This window comes from Manacus candei, unplaced genomic scaffold (genome assembly GCF_025592945.1).
Source record: "Manacus candei isolate 608988 ecotype Guabito, Panama unplaced genomic scaffold, ASM2559294v1 h1tg000077l, whole genome shotgun sequence".
NCBI lineage: Eukaryota > Metazoa > Chordata > Aves > Passeriformes > Pipridae > Manacus > Manacus candei.
In genome coordinates this window covers 6,339,529-6,357,628 of record NW_026138125.1, presented here as the reverse complement: position 1 = coordinate 6,357,628, position 18,100 = coordinate 6,339,529, and the positions used below count along the sequence as shown (strand labels likewise).

The following is an 18,100-nucleotide window of genomic DNA, read 5'->3' as shown; positions in this document are numbered from 1 at the left end:
TGATTCTCCCCTTCTTCTGCTTTCTCTCAGAAAGGGATTCAGATTCCAGGGAGGCTGCACCAATAGAATTCATGTGTAATATGAAAGCAGCATGTAGGAAGCTGCAGAATACAGAAAAGCTGTATTATATGAAAAGCTCCAGAGTATAAATTTAAAAACTATACAAAATCTTTATTTATAGATTTGGATTTTAGTCATCCAGCTCTTTAACTCCTCAGACAACAAGGCAGATGAGATTTCTCTGGGAAACTGCTTCAAACACACCCAGCTCTTTATATAGAGCAGATGGCTCTGGGAGCTACACGGAACTTTATGGAGGAATTATTTTCATTTGTTACCAATTACTAAATATCTCATTAAAGTCCCTTTGTTGAGGCCTGGTGTGCAGTTGTGAACCTGAGGGAGTGGAATGAAGCCAGTGTGGGAATATCTGTATTTACTGCAGTTCATGGAATCACAGAATCATTGGAATGGTTTGGGTTGGAAGGGACCTTAAAGCTCACCCAGTCCCACCCTCTGCCATGGGCAGGGACACCTTCCACTATCCCAGGCTGCTCCAAGCCCCATTCAGTCTAGTCTTGGACACTTCCAGGGATCCAGGGGCAGCCACAGCTTCTCTGGTCATGATTTCCCTCATCAATTATTATTTTTGTGCTTTTCAACATCCTTTTATCTTCTTTAATTCTGCCACACCCCAAGTGGGAACACGGGGGTGGTTTGGATCTATCACAGGAGACCAGTGAGGGGCTGAAAGGAGCCATTTGGTGTGGTGTAACTTAAATATCCACCATTCCTCTAGGACACCTCACACTTTGATCTCCTGACTGGAAATCTACATTTTTTAATATTTTTCCTGCTGGTATTTCTATCTGTAAATGCTTCTTTTCTCTGGCCACTGTCCTTATTTGTGATGGTGACCACGATGGTCCTGCTTGCAAGGCCCAGAGCCCCCTGTGCCTGTGTATTTATTCCCAACAAACACAGCTCAATCCCTGCTGCTGGAATTTATAGGCAGCCCTGGCTTTTCGTTTCGAGGTAAAAAAAAAATCTTGAATATAGATCAGTATGTTTTGAACAAGTAGTAAACATGCACAGTGTCTTTTCAAGTAACTGGGGCAGAAATAATGATTCATAAACTTAAGTAAATATGTACTTACATAATTTTAAACCTTTCAAGCCAGTAGGACTATTCCTGCTTTTGTGTGTTCCGAGTGTTTAGAATTAAACTTACTGTTTAAATTAGGCCTATATTCCTAAATGGAGCCCTCACAATATGAAACACAAAGTGGGAAAAAAGGTCTGTGTTTCCTCTTCACCCCTCCAGGTCCTTCTGTACCACCAAAGTGAAGGAAAATTCTAGAGATAAATATTTAAGGCTGACAATGATGATGAAGTTGTGGGCTATGACTAGAGAATAATGACATTTCCTGCAATGGCTCCATGAAAGAAGAGGCAAAATGTGACTCCTTGTTGACAGAAAGAATATAAAAGAAATGAGCTTGAGACCAGTAATTTTTTAATGTGTACAGCAGGGGTATTGTAGAACAAAAGGGCACTGTGCTAAGTATTTAAATTAAATACAAAAACCCCCACATTGTTGTATGAAAAAACCTCCATCCGATGCTCGAACATTTCTAAATCTTTTAAAATCATGGTTCTCTTCTGTCATGTGTGATGTTTTATGAGAAGGAATTGTCCCTGCAGAACAAAAGGAAGCAGAGGAAATGTATTATTTATAAAGGTTGTTCATTATAATGATTCTGGGAAGGAAACATTAACACAGTGAGAGGTCCTGACTGCGCTGGATTAGGGAAAGGGCAAGTGGCAGGATGGCAGCTCTGAACTTTGAAGCACATCTGCCGTTTTCTGTTTGCATTCCAGAGCTCTCTCTGCCTTTTGGGAGGAGATTTTTATGCCCAGACTTTTCTCCTGGGGCAGGGAAGGGCAGAGCTGCCTGCAAAAGGTGGGACCTGCTGCTGGGGACAGCGCTGGGGAGGCTCAGGAGGGGCTGGAAACCCATAGCCCGTGGTCAGGCAGCCAAAATCTCCCCAGGTGTGAGGTCACACACACTGGAGGGAAGGCGTGGATCCAGAGGGAAGGTGTGGATCCAGAGGGAAGGCAGGGATCCAGAGGGAAGGTGTGGATCCAGAGGGAAGGTGTGGATCCAGAGGGAAGGCAGGGATCCAGAGGGAAGGTGTGGATCCAGAGGGAAGGTGTGGATCCAGAGGGAAGGCAGGGATCCAGAGGGATCTGCAGAGTAGCCCTGGGGAGGAGGACCTGGGGCTGTTGGTGTACCCTGTGCCCTGAGCTGATCCCACAGGGATCGTGGGCAGCAGGGGAGGGGGGATTCTGCCCCTCTGCCCCCTCAGCTGAGACCCCCCTGCAGAGCTGCCTCCAGCCCTGGGAACAACAGCACAAGGATGTGGAGCTGCTGGAGCACATTCAGTCCAGGGGAGACCATGGAGATACTCCCAGGGCTGGAGCCCCTCTGCTCTGGAGCCAGGCTGGGAGAGCTGGGGGGGTTCACCTGGAGAAGAGAAGGCTCCAGGGAGACCTGAGAGCCCCTTGCAGGGCCTAAAGGGGCTCCAGGAGAGCTGGAGAGGGACTGGGAACAAGGGATGGAGGGACAGGACACAGGGAATGGCTTCCCACTGCCAGAGGGCAGGGAGAGATGGGATATTGGGAAGGAATTGCTGGCTGTGAGGGTGGGGAGGCCCTGGCCCAGGTTGCCCAGAGAAGCTGTGGCTGCCCCTGGATCCCTGGAAGTGTCCAAGGCCAGGTTAGAGCAACCTGGGCTAATGGAAGGTGTCCCTGCCCATGGCAGGGGGTGGGATGAGATGATCTTTAAGGTCCCTTCCCACCCAAACAATTCTATGATTTTCATTTGAGGGAATTGTGACATATCAGTGCTGTGACACATCACTAACAGGTAGAAGCTCACTATGACTAATTTAAAGGTTTGAGCTGTTTCATTTCCATACAATCAGTGAACCAATATTTTAAATACAGCAGCTAAAATGTGTATTGAAGAGCTGGAAGACTGTCTGGTTTGGGAGTAGTTTAAAACTGCTTTTGAGAGCAGTTTTTGTGTTTTCTGGAGACCAGATTTGAGTTTGTCCCTTTGGGAAAGGTGCCATTTTCTCGTGTGCTGCTTTTTTAGTTTCCCATGCTTGCCAAACACTCCAGTTCAATATTTTTATTAAAAACGAGGTTTAAAAGTAAATTTTACTTTGGCAGTCAAACTTAACCTCTGAAGAATAAAACAGTGGTGTTTGCTGTGCAAACAGAACCCTGGAGAAGCCTCCAAATACGACGTCAGAGCTCCTCAACTTAAAAAAAAATCTGTAGGAAAGTAAAGGAGATTCCTCCCCTTCAATATTTTTACTACATTCTCTTTTAAAAACGTAGATAGCATTAGATAAAAATTAGCTTAATGAGATCTGCATATTTTATCATAGTATTTTACCTCCTGGAAGCTGATAAGAGGTTTTCCAGAATAAGCACTGCCCGGATCGAAGCTCCAGAAATAAATAAGGGGGTGGGTCGTTGTTTTTACTTATTTATTTATTTTTAATACTCAGTAATTTGAGGTCTGAGCCTTCAATGGCCATAAACAGGAACAAATCTCTGTGTTGAGCTGACACAGACCCCTCAAATACCTGGGATTGTCTCAGGCTCCATCCCTTGAGATCATCAGCAGACTCATAACTAAAGGCTGTGACGTTCTCCTTCTTTATAAAAATGTGGCAGGAATTCAGTTTTTTTTTTTTGGTGAGAACCTAACAGAGCATCCCCCATAAAGGGGTATTTTGGGGTGTTCATCCCTCCTTAAAAACCTGAGGGATGTCAAAAACAACCCCTAGGCAGAGCTCCTGGGACAAGAGCCACGAGGATTGGATGTGTTAAAGTGCTGAAGGCCCTGTGCCGGCCAGGAAGCTCATCCCAAAATTCCCAACCTGGGCTAGTGGAATGTCTCCCTGCCCATGGCAGGGGGTGGAATGAGATGGGCTTTAAGGTCCCTTCCAACCCAAACCACTCCATGATTCCATGATCCTGTTTTGCATCCTCTGGGATACTCACATTTGGGATCCAAGCTCCAATTAATAACATCCATGTCCAGCCCTCAAAATGTTAAACCGAGCAAATAAATACATTTAGAGCTCACAGATCAAGGACCTGCTTTCATGCTCTCAGAAAGCTGGCAGGGCTGTGTCTCTGGGTGAAACTCAGCTACACATTTGTACAACACGACTGAGGAAACAGAAATACCAGAAAAAAACAGCGATCCAATTTTCTGTTGAGTTTTATAATGTTTATTTAGACAAATAGCTATTTAAAAAAAACCCCAAAAAACTTTATTGCTCCTTTTTCTGCCACTTTAAAAATGTGATGTTTTGTCCCTTTTCTGTCCTCAACTCCCATGTTGAAACATCCACAAGCAGCCAATGGAGAGCTTGGATGCGTTTACACCACCCAGGAGATGCAGCTCTGGTGGAAAGTTTATTTTTCCATGTGACATCACTGCTCTTCAGGTGCCAGTAATTGTAAACATCCCTTGTTTTCAATTCTTTGTCCCCTTAATCTCATTAGGGGAATATCAGACGTTAAATCTTTTAAGTAGCATTAGGGGTGTGTGTTCATCCATAACATAGGAGGAGCCAGTCAGTCCTTATCCCAACCTTTCCCAGGTTTGCTGTTCTGGGAGTCACCGCGCTGAAAAACTGAGATTTGAGCCCGTGGGGCAAAAGTTGTTGGGACTGGAGGAAAACTGAATGTTCAAAATGCTCCTGACAGCACAAATTCGGGAGGGAGAGGCTTCTGAGCCTGTGGGATCACAAACAGCATCTCCCAACAACTCCGAGGGTTCCCGGGGAGACACACCCGGAGTGATCCTCGGGCACGTTGTTGTTACAAGGTCACAGGGTGGATGTGCAGCATCTTGGCTGAGAGAGCCTTCATCTGAACCCAGAGCCTTCAATCGAACAGAGCAGCTTGTTTTCCTCCAGGAAATAACTGATTTCTTCCTCTTCTCAGATTTTACTACTCGTAAAAAGGGATTTCTTGTGTTGCCCTTCATGTCTTTTCTCTCCCTCCTTGCCTCCTCTTCCCTCTTCTCTCACACATATTTACACACCACATTCCCTTAGCCAATCTTGCAGAAGAAAATGAATTAGTAAATTCTCAAATGTGAGACAAAATTCTTATGTTCATCCTCTCTCCACCTTTACTTTGCTGTTTGTGGGTTTTTATCCTTTGCCAGACTTCAGTCTTCTCGAGGCAAATCTTTTGTAACTCCATAAAAAGACAGAGGTTTTTTGGTTCTGCCATATGCAGCTTTAAATTTGGTCTCTAAAACTAGCTATATAGTCTGCTCACAGCAAAAAACCCCCCTTAAAATAAGATAAAAAAACCAGCAATAAAAATTCTGGATATTGTTCCCTCTGGGAGCCAGTGATGAAAACAGGAGCCTGGGAATGTTGTTCCCAGTGTCCTACAGCAGAGATGGTGATGGTGAGGTTTGTGTGGAGCCTTCCTTAGCTAAACAGGGAGAAATATGTTCTTTCTGGTTAAATGATTTTAAGTACAAATATGAATTATGGTGGCTCCTGCAATTCTTTGGAAGAAAAACTGATCCCAGAAAAGGTTGCAGGGGTGTATCTGTTTGGTTTTTTTTTATTATTTATAGATCAGGTTTGTTCTGCCCCATCAGAGTTTTCTCCCCACTTAAAAAAAGGAAGCTGGTTATTGTAACATGGACTTTTATTCCACAAATATTAAATGGATCAAGCAAAGGCGAAGGTAAAAAGTTTATTCTCTGTCAAATTTCCAAGTGCCTTGTTGTGGATTTGATTTTACCTCCGATCTCATGGATTCTGGTTTTATAAAACTCACTCTATCATTTTATAAAACCCCCTCAATTTTCCTAGAAAATGTGTCAAAAATAACTTGATTTTGGCGTTGTTTGGCAAAAAAGTAGTTCTCAAAATCCCAGCCCCACTGTTGTTCAGAACGTGGAGAACTCAGGACCTGCACTCTGCGGACCGGGACGCCAAAATTTTGTCTGGCAAAGCCACCTGGCTGCAGTTGATAGCCAAATCTATTGTTAACCCCTTTTCTGTAATGTAATTAAAACACTGCTGAATGATCTGTTTAGTGTGGCCTGGCTGCTCCCGGGAAGCACAGCCCTTTGTGTCCCATAATCTCGGCCCCGGGGCCGGGGCCGGCAAACCTTGGTTAAAGATTTTAAGATCTCCCTTTAATCCCTTCCCTGATGAGACACCCATTGCTGAAAGCTGGGGGGAAAGGTCCATCTGTCTTGCAACATATGTGTTTACACTGTCAGATCAGTAAATACAGCAGAGTGCTGCCAGTGCCAAGGATTTCCTTGAGTCATAAACGGGATGCATTGTTGGGTTATTGTTCCTGGAGTTACACCCCTCCTGGGACTGGGATTAGCAATTACCTGGAGCAGAAACGCTCCACGTGGAACATCCCAACCCCCCTCATAGCTGAGAACATTCCCAGTGGACACACAGGGCTCTGTTAAACTCATCACTGGAAGGGGGGTCTGGTTTTCCCATCCAGGCCATGATTCCTTTTGGTATTTGCACAGTTGGACAATGGGAAGTTGGGCTTTACACCACCTCCTTTATGATTTTATTGACACACTGGAGGGAGTGACCCCAGAGGTTGTTGGAGAGGGAGGCTCCAACCAGCTCCTGGTTTACTCCTGAGTTAGGGGATGCTGGACTCTCCTAGGAATAATTTTATTAAAAGCTGGAGAAGCACAAGTAGAACAACGTAAGAAGGATGTGGATCTGTTGATTCCAGTCCAGGGGAGACCATGGAGATGCTCCAAGGGCTGGAGCCCCTCTGCTCTGGAGCCAGGCTGGGAGAGCTGGGGGGGTTCCCCTGGACAAGAGAAGGATCCAGGGAGACCTGAGAGCCCCTTGCAGGGCCTGAAGGGGCTCCAGGAGAGCTGGAGAGGGACTGGGGACAAGGCATGGAGGGACAGGACACAGGGAATGGCTTCCCACTGCCAGAGGGCAGGGAGAGATGGGATATTGGGAAGGAATTGCTGGCTGGGAGGGTGGATTCCAACAGAATCCATTTTGGGATTCCATGAATATCAAGAACCGTAAATTGAATTCTCTGGCCCATTGCGTGGCTTTACTTTTAATCTCTTTCTGGTGCTGAAAATCATTTAACTTCTTGTTAAATTTGTGTTTCTGCTTAGAAAACTGCCAACAAACCCCCTCAAACCCATGTTTTTTCACTGTTCTCTGGTGTTTGTGTAACTCCAGTGCCTGGGGAGTGAAGTTACAGAACATGGCCTGCTCTGCAACGTTTTGTTCCCATTTTGAGTTAAAAGTGTCCCCCAGATACAGCAATTCAGTTTTAGGAGACGATTTAAGTCTGAAGCCAGTAAAAAAAAGGGAAGCCCTTGGCAGCACTGGGATGAAATGGATCCATTTGGAAGGCAGTGCTTTAAGCAAAACCACTAAAATGATTTTAAAATGGTTTTAGAAATAGGTAGCACCCAAAGGACACTCTCCAAGTGGGCTTTGAAAGAGGGAACCGGGGTAAGTTCTGCAGGAAATCATTTCCACACGTGAGGAACAGCAGCAGAGGGAGCATAAAATATATATTGGAAAAAAGGGAAAGGAAGATAAATTCTGGCTTGGAGGTGGAAGTCAGGCTTGGAAATAGGGGGTAAGAGGGAGATTTGGGGAGAGAGAGTGATGCTGAATAACTCTGAGGATAATTCTGTCCTGTTTGTGTGGACAGGAGCTGGCAGTGGAGCTGGGGAGTGAGGATGGATCAGGGAAGGTGGGGAGCAAAGCCCCAGGAAAACAAACTGGAATGGCTGCAGGGCAGGGATTTTATACAGAAATAGTTACTCAGCTCAGACACTGATTGGGTTTGAAGTCTTTAAGAAAATTTGGTATTAATGATGATTTCCATTGCAACTGTTGGTATTGGCTGTGGCAGAGAGGGCAGAGCCACGTGGAGTGTTAATTCCTTCCTTAAAGCACCTGAAGTTTGTTCCTATCCATTCACAGGGAGATTTGGGAGAGGCTGAACTGAATTCCAGATCAGGCAGCTGGGAAATAAATAGATCATTAATACATTAATGAGTTGTTAATACACCAGTTTCTGCTGGGGACAGATCAACTAAAGCAGAGAGGGAAGAGAGGGGTCCACAGCACTGCCCCTGACTGCCAGGAATTCTCACAAAGCATTTGAATTGTTCAGGGAATGTGTGTGGTAACAACACAGGAATTATGGAACGTGGAGCAGAACAGGTTAAATCAGGTGAGAAATAACAGTGAGTGATCTGACTCAGGAGGAGTCAGGTGAGTGTGTGGAGCTGGGGTTGGAGATAGAGCTGAGATCACTCCTGCAGATATTTCTTGGGGGAAATGGAATTTGGGGAGGTTCCCACGGCAGGAGTCAATCCATCTGGTACCTGTTCTGGGGCCGGGGAGTGGAAATCTGATACTTGTCAGAAAAATAAAAAAAGCACCGAGTGTCTGTTCTCCAGGAATGTCATGTGTGCCCATAAATTCATCCTTCAGGTTTGACAAAGTGGATGAAGGTTCCTTGGAAGATTATCTGTGAAAAACTTGGAGAATGATCTGCTTTTTGCTTCTCAGGAGTTTCCTGTTAGAACAGGTTGTAGTTCTTCAGGATTTAATCTGTGTGGAATTCCGTGGTACAGAAGGGTACAGATCCCCCAGTGCTCTTAGATGGTTTCTGTTGCCTAAAAAACATTTGGGGAAACATCACTGGAAGAACAGAGGTGTGAAAACAGCCAAGGGAAGCTGGAAAAGCAGAGGTGGGAATGCTCAGTTTTGGAAGGGGCTGAGCCAGGATCATGTGAGGCAAGATCTTGGTTTGCAGTTGATGATCCTGTGAGATTAAAAGGCATTGAAAGAGCTGATGGTGCAGAAATACTGCCCAGAAAACCTCTCACACTTCGGGGGGTTCCTGTGAACAGTCCCCCAGGTAATGACACTGAAAAAATGGTGACAAAGGAGATCCTTTTCTGTGTGTTTCTGGAAGCAGAGAAAAGAAACTCCAATAGAATCTGTCGCGTTTGAAAAGCAAAGCAAAACGTCTGAATAATTCTAAAAAATGCTTTGTTTTCTATTTTTACCATGAATTTCTTCTGTTCTTCTTGCATTCTTACGATTCTCACCATCAAGAGCTGTGGAGATTACTTGGATAATTCCTGCTCTGGTGCCATGAATTCTTATTTTTAGGTCAGCACTTTATCAAAGCACGAAAAATTGGCTCCATCTCTGCAGGAGAGGGAGAAGCAACAGGTTGATAAAACAGCCAAATGAACCATAATTTAGATTAAAATGAAAAATAGGGATGGGAGAAAAGCAAACCTGGGGTGGTTTTGGAGGATTCCTGGTTTCCATAACACATGTGACAGCCTGAACTGGGTGAGGGGAAGGAAAATAAACCCACCAGAGAACAACTGCTTGTTATCTTTCGAGGCAGAAAGATGAGAACTTCTGAGCCAGTGGGTAGCAAAGAATGTCAGTTATGTTCTAATCTAGATTGGTGAATAAAAAGATAATCATCAGTAAATTAGAAGAGGTGTTGAAAGCTCAGTTAATTATAGGAAATGAGGAAATTAGAGTGCTGAGTCTGACTGTTTCTGATTCACTTGTTAAATTAAAAAATAAAAAGGCGGTGGTTTTTTTTGCCATCTGTAGTTTTGGTTCAGGTATATGGTGATAACACTGGATTTTTAAAAATTATTTTGTATTATTTTCTTTTTAATAACTCCTCAAATGAGGGTTTTGTCTTCCTCTGTAGGGGATTGTGGTCTTAATGCATCTCTCTGAGGGTCAGGCATTGTTTTCTGTTGCTCAGGGCACGAGTTCCTGCTGGTCGTGAAGTGCAACACAAAAACTCTGTTGCCTGTGAAAATGGTTTTTCCAGGATTTTAAGTTAAAAAAAAAAATAAATTGTAGCTTGAGATTCTCCAGATCTTATTTTTAAATCACGATTAAATTCAACGTGTGAGAGGGAGAAGTAGTCTGACCACAGGACTATTAAGAAATGTTTCAGCCAAGTTGTCTTGTTCATAAAGGCATCATTCATTTCTTACATTTGCTTTAGGGATTTTCCACATGCATTTCAGTGGTCCATAAAGTCCCTTTCAGAGCTGCAAGAGGTGCCAACCTTACCTTTACCTACCAAGTTTCTGGTTTTCCATGATAATTCTTGGAAGTAGCTCCTCTACATGAAAGGAATGAACAACTGTTGATTTTTCACAGTTGCTTATGCAATAATTCCGAGGGAAACCAACTCCTCCTTGCAGTACCTCTTGCAGAAATAGGTTATGAAACCATACTGGGATCACTGGACCAGTTGCAGAGGATGGAATATTGACTGTTGGCAAAGGAATTGGGGGAAACAGAAATCTAATGCACCCCTGGGGCTGGAAAATCAGCAGGAAAGCTTCCCAATAACTTGGAAAGTGATTTTCTTGCATTTTTCAGGGGACCTTTGCAGATGTACAACATTTCCTGAACTTACAGAGAGGTTCTTTAAATAGGAACAGCAACAGATATGATGCATAAATAAATAATTCCAGATGTTACAGATATTATTATACTGCTGGTTTTATTTGAAAGGGCAACATTTCAACTTCTCAAGGCCTATGTGCAAGTTTATAGAGAGAATATTGTCCATGACAAACTCTTGTCTTCTGTTCTCTGTTGCCCTTTCATCCCTTTTTCCCTTCACTCCATGGCAGGGGGTTGGAATGAGAGGAGCTTTAAGGTCCCTTCCAACCCAAACTATGCTGGGATTCTATGATTCTATAATTCTGGAAAGGAAGGATTCAGGAACACAGAGGGATTTTTTTAAAATCTCATGCCTAAAGGATGATTATCACAATTTGCATTATAAATTCTTTACAATCCTAGTCTTTGGATAAAGAATTTTCGAGTCCAACTCGTGTTTTAGCCAAACTAGCAACTGCAAAAGGTGATATTTCCACAGGAAAAAAACGTGGAGAGAAGAAGAAACACATCCCCCAATTTTCCTGTCAATTTTGATCCTCCTCAGTTCTCCTTTCCTGGTACTTTTTAATCTGAGGCCGAGAGTTTGCTCAGCCCAAATCAAGGTAAATGGCAAAGGAAATGTACAGCCAAAGTTTTCCTGACTTTTTACCCTTTTTAGTGCAGGTAAAAAGGGGTTAAGCAGGATGAGGTCCTGCAGCAGCTTTGTCTTTCTGGGAAAAGAGATGGGAATGTGGTCCTGTGCCCAACTCAGCCCTTCTGCTGGGCTGGGCCTTCCAACCCCAACCAGCAGGAAAACTCTCTGGAATTGGGACACAGTTTTTATTCCAACAATTCAGTGTGACCAACTACAACAGAAATAAAAGATATTATCTGATGGGCCCTTTTTCCTCACGGGACATTTGCTGTGGCCAGGATGCAGCAAACATCAAACTGCAGGCTTGGAGCTGGAATTCCTGCATTCCTAAAGCTTCAGAAATCCTGTGTAAGATATATCCTTAGTCAGACTCATTCCTTGCTCTGAACAGATTGGAAAATAAGTGAATGCATTGGGTATTTTTTTTTTTATTTCCTTCTTTTATCTTTCCTAGTTTTGTCTAGGAATTCTGGAACCAGGCTGCTTTAATTGATGGAGGGTCATTGCTATGCATCGTGGCTCAGGTTAATAAAGCAGAAATTTAATAGATACATTAAAATGTCTGGGAGGGAGGCTGAGCACCCCAGTGAGCCTTGGCATTGACCTTGCTGCACTTAAGGGCTCTGAGTCAGACTCCTGACGCCACGAGGCACGGGGAGAGTGGGAATGCATTTGTACATCTGTGTGTGTAATTTGGGAAGGTTTGCACCACTCACAATCTCTGGGCCTTCTGCTGCACTGAAAGTTATTTCAGGCATTGCTTCAGCACATTCAAGAACAAGCTTAAGAGCAAAAAAAGGGCTTTTTTTTTTTTTTTTTCTACCATAAGGTTATTGGAATTTATTTCCCTTGCAGTTTTATTCATTGGTGGTTAAAATATCAGTATCAATTGTTTTTAGCTGTTCACTTACAGTAATCAACGAAAATATATCAGAGACGAGGAGGGCACTATCCCTGGAATAATTAATCTTGCTTCTTTCTCCAGAGACTCTCTGGATTTTGGCCTCAGTCCTGGTGTACAGGGAGAGTGTCTCTGCTGTAGCAGCCAGAAGGGACCAGGTCCATTATGCAAAGAGAACATGGTAAATCAGGGGCACAAAGGCAGTGCCTCAAACTTCTGATCAATTCACGGAATCCCAAAATGATTGGATGGGAAGGGACATTAAGGATCATCTCATTCCACTCCCTGCCACAGGCAGGGACACCTTCCACTAGCCCAGGTTGCTCCAACCTGGCCTTGGACACTTCCAGGGATCCAGGGGCAGCCACAGCTTCTCTGCCCAACCCGTGCCAGGGCCTCCCCACCCTCCCAGCCAGGAATTCTTCCCAACACCTGATCTAAATCTCCTCTCTTTCAGTTTTAAACCCTGATCTAAATCTCCCCTCTTTCAGTTTTAAACCATCCCCTTTGTCCTATTGCTGTCTGCCCACTCAAAAAGTCACTCTCCATCTTTTTTTATAAGTCCTGAAAGGCCAAATTTAAATCCATGTGATTGTTTTGTATTTTTTTTTCATGACAAACTTCAAACCAAAAGTGTGATTTGCCTTTGACCAAAAGGCTCTTTGCAGGGCTTGGTCAGAATCACAGTTCTGAGCATAGAATTTGCTGCTTCTTGAGGAAGAGAATATGTTTTAAATTCTTACATGAAGCTTAAAAGCCCCACATTGGCTTGAACTCCAGTTGGACAAACTGTGGATTGTCCAGATCTCCCTGTCTCCAGTGCAACAAGTCACATGTTTCTAATTAACCTCCTGGTCGGAATCAAGATGTAGAGACAATAAATGGTTGCTGCAAGAGTCATTTCCTTGCACAAGGCAATTGAGCTTTCCTGAATATTAAACTCTGCTAATTCAAATGACACAGCCACATATGTATTTATGTGTGCACCTCCAGAAAACAAAAGCTCGTGGCTTTCTCACATCAGTTTGATTTTTTTCCAAGGAGGAAAACTGGACAAAAAAAAAATCACAGTGAGACAGGATAGAATAAAACTTCAGTCTGGGTTTGGAGGCACATGAATAGTTCTAAATATCCCCTAAAAATGAAATTGAGGGGATATCACTGCTGAAGAGAAACCGAGTAATCACTAAATATCTGAACACCCACCCAGTGGAGGCAAAGCTAACCGAGATTCTCTGTTATTATTTTTGTCTGAGATACAGTAAGTAAATATCAGCGAAATTAAACTATTTGCTTGTTTCTGGTGCTGCTGCACCAGTTTCATGAGAAAAGCATCAAACACAACAGACTTGTGTGTTTATAACATGGCTCTCAGTAATAGGCTAAAAATAGGCCTGTGATTGAAGTGTTAAGTGCCGAATTGATTATTTTTATTAACATTCACAGCTATTGGGAGGCGATTTATTAAAAGCTCCGTTGCAGCAGCAATCAGGAAACATTCCCAGGGATGTGCACTTTGAATGGAATGGCTGAGCTTCACTCAGGGCGAGGGGGAGGGATCATGGAATGTCAGTGATCAGCTGCACTTGGGCTCTCAGAAAACAGGGAAATCCGGGGCATGTGTGTCAGGTGCTGCGACAGGACCAGGGGGAATGCATCCAAACTGGAAGAGAGGAGGGTTAGTTGGGATAGTGGGAAGGAATTGTTGGCTGGGAGGGTGGGCAGGCCCTGGCACGGGTTGGGCAGAGAAGCTGTGGCTGCCCCTGGATCCCTGGAAGTGTCCAAGGCCAGGTTGGAGCAAGCTGGGCTAGTGGGAGGTGTCTCTGCCCATGGCAGGGGGTGGAATAGATGATCCTTAGGGTCCCTTCCCACCCAAACCATTCCATGATTCCTGTGAGGAGCCCTCTCTCCTGTCATGGCCTGTGTGTGTCCCGGATCTCCATCGTGCACTATCCAAGCAGTTCTTTGTGGGATGGGTCATTGTGGGATTTCTCCATCTCCTCGTGGTCCCAGTGCAACGTGGAACATCTTATCTGGAACCCACAGGAGTTCTATCAGCTGCCTCCACCCAGGAATTAGTGATTCCACCCCTGGAATGGTGAGAGCTGACCTGGCTGACTCTCTCCTGACTACAACCCATTCCAAAGTTGGTTCCAAGCTCTTCATTAGCCAGTAATTAGCCCAGGACAGGCAAGGAAGTAGGAAATGGTACAAATTAAAAGCAAAGCAAGAAATAGGAAAATGAGGACATGCAGCCATTGTAGACAAATGTTTGTTAATTAAGAAAAAATTAAGGGAAAAAATAGCCTAATGCAGATGGAACCTCTCTGCAAGGGGGAACCTTTAAGCAAAGATATCAAAGGAAAAAATAGGCACAGAAAATTTCATATGTGAAGCAAAGGATGTGTGTTCCAGGGGCACAGTTAATTATTTTTGTCTTGAAATTACTTTTATGTCGTGCAGAGGAAATATAGAAACAGTGTTGAACTTAAACATAGGTGTGGGGGCTTAAAACTCCCCCACCAATAATAACTGGACTATAGCTAATGGAAGGGGGTGAGACAAGGAGGAGATCATTGAATTCCTGAATGAATGGGTTGGAAGGGACTTTAAAAAACCTGCTTCCACCCCCTGCCATGGGCAGGGACACCTTCCACTAGCCCAGGTTGCTCCAAGCCCTGTCCAGCCTGGCCTTGGACACTTCCAGGGATGGGGCAGCCACCTCTTTTGGCAGTTATATCCATAGTGGAGAGGTATTCTTCTGTATGTGATTTCTGGACTGTTGGTGGGTTCTCATCCTTATTTTAGAAGATTCTGAGTCTCATGCAGTGAGATGCTGATTCCTTAATTATGACAGAGCTCTCCTGGCTCTCAGACCACTGGTCTGGAACTGTTCTTGGCACCATCAAGGACCACTGGTCCTTAGTGGGCTCCATCTTCCATCTCTCTGTGTGTGTGTGAGGGCAGAGGGAGGAGGAGGGAGCTGACCCCTGTGATCTGGTCAGCAGAATTCCCATGGGATGTGTGAGAAGAGCAGCTCCCTTTTGCCAAGGAAGAGGATCAAACCCCAGGAGGGATGTGTGAGGAAAGCAGCGGGACACAGAGCATGGACTCCCTGCTCTAGGACAGCAGGAAAGGATGTGTGCCCTGCAAAACCTGCAGGACCCTCAGGAGTCACTGATGTGGGAGGAAGAGTCACTTCCATGGATTCCTTTAATAATCAAACAGGGAATGTCATGACCTCGGGCTCGTCTTGGAATCTCGTGATTTCTCATTTCTCTTTTTCTGCCTTCCCTCACTGCAGTTTATCAGGAATTTCCAGTATGAAATTAGGATATTTTAAACAGGTATAAGCTACTAAATTCCTTAGAAGGAGAAGTCAAAGAGTCTGACCAGAATTTATGTTGTAATTTTATATGGTGGGGTTTTGTGGGGTTTTTTTTTGGTTTGGTTTTGTTTTTTAAACACCTCCAAAGCCCTGTGATTCTCCCTGTCCAGCACAGCAGCTCCCAGCCATCATTCCCTGATATTTCTCTCCCTCTTTAGCTGTCATGGAAGCTGAGGACTGTGGATTATATCCCTGGAATAAGGCATCCAGGGACAGATCTTCATTTTAGCAGTCCCACATCACCACAGTTAAATCTCTTTGTGGTTCCCCAAAGTGTTGAAAACGTGCTGGGAGAAGAAACTCAGGGTCCTAATTGCCTGGGTTCTGAATTCTAAATTCTACATTCTGAATTCTAAATTCTGCATTCTGAATTCTAAATTCTGCATTCTGAATTCTAAATTCTGAATTCTGAATTCTAAATTCTGGGTTCTAAATTCTATATTCTGGGTTCTGAATTCTAAATTCTGAATTCTGAATTCCTCTGATTTTTCCAGCTGAGAGCACAACTCAAAACTGAATTGTAGGCAGAAGTCTCGGTCTTTCCTATAATTCAACCAAACTTTTAATAACTTTTCCATGATAAATTAGCAACTAGTGATGTACAGGCAGTGACCCAGTAACAAGGGCAGGTCCCACCTGAATCTGGTTCGTTTTTGTGCAAAGCCAATTGTGAATTTTGGTTGTGGAGCCCCTGGCAGTGCTTTCTTTTGCTGTAAAATCCTGTGGAGTATTTAAGCTTCCTAAGCACCCCATGGGGATCTAATCAAAGAGAAAAGAGGCTTGGGAGAGAGCCAAGAGGGTTTGCCTTGTGCTGTGTCACAGGGAATTCTGCTCCAGGGAAGTCCTTCATCCTCCCTTTGCCCTCCCGGATTTCCAGCGACAACGACACGGGAGGAAAGATTTGACAGGGACAATAATTTGTTCTTTAAAACTCTGCAAGTCAGGCTGAAAAAATAAAAAAAAAAGGTGCCTTTCTGGCAAAGCTGATAATGAGGTTTACTGATAGTTTTATTCAAATGTGACCTTTGCAGAAATCAAAGTCTAGCAGGAAAAAAAAAAAAAAGCCTTAAATGCCACTTTATTACAGTGACACCCACGGGTGTCGCTGTATTTTAGGGTCTGTCAGCATTTCCATTAGAAAACTCCAAAAGTTTTTAATTTAACTCTGCTCTAAAATCTGTCCTGGATGTGAAACACACCCTGTGTTTTAAGTTCAAAAAATAAGGGTCTCTCTCTTTCTTTTCCCGTTCCCCTTAAACATTTCTTGAGAAATTATTCCTGGTTGGGTAATTATTTCTTCTCTAGGAGTAATTGCTGATTCTGCTGCTGGACAAAAAGCTTTGGGAAGGGCTCTGTGCCTTGGAAAATTCAGTTAAAATGGGTTTGTAGTTAGTTTTGATAGATAAAAATGCTGTTGTGCTGCTTTCCAGAATTTGTATCCTTTCTGTTTTATGGCCCTACATGGAAAGAAAGGGAATTTTATAGGGTTTCACCATTATCACTGAACTTTTGGCCGTGGGGTTCAAAACAGGGGTGAAAATGTATTTATTGCACTGAAATTCCAGTAGCTGGTAAACTTAGAAATTATATTTATGGTTTTTTTGGGGTTGTCTCCAGGAGGGATAAGCAAGAAATCCCTAAAGGATCTGCATTTGCCATCTTTAGCTTTCTGTTCTGCTCAGGAATTGCCCATCACTAGGTTGTAGTTTGAATTGATCATTCCAGGTTTTCTTTGTAGGCTTTTTGTTCTTATTTTACGGTTCATGCAAAGTTTTTGTGTCTCATCTTTATAATTTGTATATATATGTAATATATACAAATATAAAATATATAGCCTGTGTTATATATTATATATAACATATATATAACATATATATTATATATAAGTGCACATATATGTAGACATAACTATATATACAGAATATAAATATATTCTTTCAGGATGAATAGTTTATTTTCAGTGCCTTATTTCACTCTGTGGGTGCATCACCCTACATTAAAATAATCACTATTAACTGAAGTTATGACCTGCTCTCACCTGTGATCTTTTACTTTTTAACCTCACTTAAGGTCTGGGGACTAAGTTCTGAATCTCAGTTTTAAAAAGGAATATTAATGTAGCTATTTTTATTATTTCTTTTTTAATTCTGTGCTGTCAGTGTTTCAAAGCAAAGCAGCCAATGTTCTGGTGGCTTGGTCGAACATTTTCTTGCCCTATCAATAGTTTTATATTAATAATTTAATATTTTAATATTGATAACAACTATCGACACAAAAAAATTTCAACATTTAATATTAGTTCCTACCAGACACTGCCACAAAGCACAGCCAACTGTTCCAAGCTGTGTTGGTACATTTTTCAACAAACTCTGAAACACATCCTTCTGGAAAGCCAGGGAGTCATTCCACAGCCATTGTTACACACTTCCCTTTAAATTTCCTAAAATAAACCAGGCTCATTTTCTTTCCCCTTCTGTTTTTCATGAATAAAGTCTCAGAATAAGTGATTTCTTAGCAAAAAGGGTACAAAATGCATGGAGGGATTGTTGTGTGTGGCTGCTTTCCTTTGAAATGTTAAATATCTCTCTATATTTTGGGAGCAGGTGGATTTTAATGGCTGTGCATTT

The 18,100-nt window shown here is 43.2% G+C and overlaps 2 long non-coding RNA genes across 3 annotated transcripts in view; both read left to right on the top strand.

Annotated features, from left to right (window-relative positions):
• The window catches only part of LOC127481215 (uncharacterized), a 153,999-nt gene that overhangs the window by 40,839 nt on the left and 95,060 nt on the right, over nucleotides 1–18,100 (top strand). The gene's annotated exons all lie outside the window — the stretch shown is intronic.
• On the top strand, nucleotides 4,441–9,548 carry LOC127481223 (uncharacterized). The gene is made up of 3 exons (XR_007908157.1): nucleotides 4,441–4,532; nucleotides 8,171–8,316; nucleotides 9,210–9,548. It is a non-coding gene; the product is annotated as an uncharacterized LOC127481223 (long non-coding RNA).